The sequence below is a fragment of the Cololabis saira genome, unplaced genomic scaffold (genome assembly GCF_033807715.1).
Source record: "Cololabis saira isolate AMF1-May2022 unplaced genomic scaffold, fColSai1.1 scf390, whole genome shotgun sequence".
NCBI lineage: Eukaryota > Metazoa > Chordata > Actinopteri > Beloniformes > Belonidae > Cololabis > Cololabis saira.
This window is the reverse complement of record NW_026906554.1, coordinates 1-3,940: the sequence shown is the minus strand read 5'-3', so window position 1 is coordinate 3,940 and position 3,940 is coordinate 1. Positions and strand designations below refer to the sequence as shown.

Here is a 3,940-nt window from a genome sequence, read left to right as displayed (position 1 = left end):
ACCATTGAAACACTGACTGACTGTCATATTTTCTCAACTTTGTCACAGAAATTAGTGTACTCTGCAATGCAGTCAGTCATCGAATTGATGTTGTTTCCATGGAGATGGTCCCAATCTAACACAGTCTCACAGTCACACTCACATGTCAACAGCCCTACTTGAGTTTCTACATGTTGATGATGATCTGACATGGGTATTTGGTTTTTTAATTTAGAAAAACATTTTATGTGTTGCTAGTTATGAGTGTTGTGGCTCGTTGGTCTAGTAGTATGATTCTCGCTTAGGGTGCGAGAGGTCCCGGATTCAATTCCCGGACGAGCCCCATTGACTTATGTAAGTTGTAGTTTTCTCCACCAAGTAGCAAAACTCATAGGACTTCAACCAGGCCAGAAAGTCCCACCAAGTTCGTCAACCGGTCTATCGAGGTATTATGGTCAACCATGTCAAATACAGCACTGTGAGACCACGAATGAAATGTTGCCACTATCCGTATTGGAGCAGATGTCATTACGGCCTTGAACTAGAACTGTCTCAGTGCTGGGATGTGGAAACTTGACTGGAGAACATCAAAACACTTACTTAATGTTAGGAGTTTGTACACATGTTGAAAAACAGCTTTTTCTATGATTTTACTAAGAAAGGGCAGTTTTTATACGGGCCTATATCCGTTCATAAGTGACTCTCTAGACTAGCACAGAGGAACAATACCTGAAAGCTGAGACTTATTCAAAACGTTGGAAAGCTCTGAGGCCATACAATGTGCAACACTCTTAAAAAACCCTGTTGCCAGAGTATCAAGGCAGCAAGTGGTGGAATTCTGGTGGTGTATGATGTCAGCCAGGTTCCTATGAGTAATTAGAGACAATTGTGTCCAGGTTTCTCTCATTGGACACAGAGGTGGAATATATCCTGTGTCTACCAGTGAAACACTGACTGACTGTCTGATTTTCTCAACTTTGTCACAGAAATTAGTGTACTCTGCAATGCAGTCAGTCATCGAATTGATGTTGTTTTCTATGGAGATGGTCCCAATCTAACACAGTCTCACAGTCACACTCACATGTCAACAGCCCTACTTGAGTTTCTAAATGTTGATGATGATGTGACATGGGTCTTTGGTGTTTTAATTTAGAAAAACATTTTATGTGTTGCTAGTTATGAGTTTTGTGGCTCGTTGGTCTAGTAGTATGATTCTCGCTTAGGGTGCGAGAGGTCCTGGGTGCAATTCCCGGACGAGCCCCAGTGACTTATGTAAGTTGTAGTTTTCTCCACCAAGTAGCAAAACTCATAGGACTTCAACCAGGCCCGAAAGTCCCACCAAATTCTTCAACCGGTCTATCAGGGTATTATGGTCAACCATGTCAAATGCAGCACTGTGAAACCACGATTGAATTGTTGCCACTATCCGTATTGGAGCAGATGTCATTACGGACGTGAACTAGAACTGTCTTAGTGCTGGGATGTGGAAACTTGACTGGAGAACATCAAAACAGTTATTTAATGTTAGGAGTTTGTACACACGTTGAAAAATAGCTTCTTCCATGATTTTACTAAGAAAGGCGAGGTTTTATACGGGCCTATAGCTGTTCATAGGTGACTCTCTAGACTGGCACAGAGGAACAATACCTGAACGCTGAGACTTATTCAAAACGTCTGAAAGCTCTGAGGCCATACAATGTGCAACACTCTTAAAAAACCCTGTTGCCAGAGTATCAAGGCAGCAAGTGGTGGAATTCAGGTGGTGTATGATGTCAGCCAGGTTCCTATGAGTAATTAGAGAGAATTGTGTCCAGGTTTCTCTCATTGGACAAAAAGGTGGAATATATCCTGTGTCTGCAATGCAGTCAGTCATCGAATTGATGTTGTTTCCAAAAACATTTTATGTGTTGCTAGTTATGAGTTTTGTGGCTCGTTGGTCTAGTAGTATGATTCTCGCTTTGGGTGCGAGAGGTCCCGGGTTCAATTCCCGGACGAGCCCCAGTGACTTATGTAAGTTGTAGTTTTCTCCACCAAGTAGCAAAACTCATAGGACTTCAACCAAGCCGGAAAGTCCCACCAAGTTCTTCAACCTGTCTATCAAGGTATTATGGTCAACCATGTGAAATGCAGCACTGTGAGACCACGATTGAAATGTTGCCACTATCCGTATTGGAGCAGATGTCATTACGGACTTGAACTAGAACTGTCTTAGTGCTGGGATGTGGAAACTTGACTGGAGAACATCAAAACACAGTTTTAATGTTAGGAGTTTGTACACAGCTTGTTCTATGATTTTACTTAGAAAGTGGATGTTTTATACGGGCCTATAGCTGTTCATAAGTGACTCTCTAGACTAGCACAGAGGAACAATACCTGAAAGCTGGGACTTATTCAAAACGTCTGAAAGCTCTGAGGCCATACAATGTGCAACACTCTTAAAAAACCCTGTTGCCAGAGTATCAAGGCAGCAATTGATGGAATTCAGGTGGTGTATGATGTCAGCCAGGTTCCTATGAGTAGTTAGAGAGAATTGTGTCCAGGTTTCTCTCTTTGGACACAGAAGTGGAATATATCCTGTGTCTACCATTGAAACACTGACTGACTGTCTGATTTTCTCAACTTTGTCGCAGAAATTAGTGTACTCTGCAATGCAGTCAGTCATCGAATTGATGTTGTTTCCATGGAGATGGTCCCAATCTAACACAGTCTCACAGTCACACTCACATGTCAACAGCCCTACTTGAGTTTTTAAATGTTGATGATGATGTGACATGGGTCTTTGGTTTTTTAATTTAGAAAAGCATTTTATGTGTTGCCAGTTATGAGCTTTGTGGCTCGTTGGTCTAGTGCAGGGGTCGGCAACCTTTTTGACATGGAGTGCCAGTGTGAAATTTTCTTGTCAATGAATGTGCCATAATCAACAGTAGGCTAAAACAAAGTTACATTAAGGTATGACACAAAATACAAAAACATTTCCAACACACCTGGAATTATATATTCTATACAGGCCACATGCAAGCATATTTTACAGGCATCAGAACAGCTTGCCCTAAAAAAAGAGCAAAATTGTTAACGTGGACGAGTGAGGGCGCAACGCGCCCTAAACCCTCTAGGGGGGTCCGGGGGCATGCCCCCCCGGAAAACTTTGAAAAATAGACTCAAAATGGTGCATTCTGGTGGTCTCAAAGCTCCATAATCACATCTTTTATCAATGCAAGAATACACACAAAAAATCAGAATTTTTGCAAAGAATGATGCATTTTGATAACATAATAACACGCATTCATCATCATGGGTAATTCTTCATGCATGAATAAATCTTGAAATCAAGATAATTATATCTTAGACTTCTACAATGGCCAGAATCCCCCTTTCACACCTAAATTAATTGACAAAACGACAAAAGACAAGCAGCTCCTTGTCTTTCAGAACAGTGGTGTGGAACTCCGAACAGATCTGCTCAAAGTTCAGTGATGAGGAGCTCCACTGAACTATTTGTTATAATTTTGATTATTTAATTCTTTATTGATTTCATAAAATATTCAAATTTTTTGAGATTTTTTATTTGGGGTTTTCATAAGCTGTGGGCCATAATCACTAAAATTATAACAAATAAAGGCTTGAAATATCTCACTTTGCATGTAGTGGGAAATAATATATTTGTTTCACCTTTAGTTGAATTTACTGAAACTAATTAAGTTTAGCAATATATTCTAATTTTCTGACCTTCACCTGTATATTATGACCAATAAATAAGAGCATAATATATGTCCCGTATCACACCATATCAAGCTCAGGGGATGATTCAGGTATGAGGAACTCTGCAACAGATGCCTGGCTCCTATGGGATGTTATATTACGTTTGTGGAGGTTCCTGCAGCATGCTGTCTGACACACCTCTGGGAGACCTGTTTCCTCTTTAGGACGAGGTGGGGTGTCTGTTTCCTCTTTTAGGACGAGG

At 40.8% G+C, this 3,940-nt stretch overlaps 1 non-coding gene across 1 annotated transcript; it reads left to right on the top strand.

The window, feature by feature from the left end:
- The first annotated feature begins 1,906 nt into the window (after positions 1–1,906).
- Positions 1,907–1,978, top strand: trnap-ugg (transfer RNA proline (anticodon UGG)). The gene has a single exon. It is a non-coding gene; the product is annotated as a tRNA-Pro (tRNA).
- Positions 1,979–3,940: the final 1,962 nt, after the last annotated feature.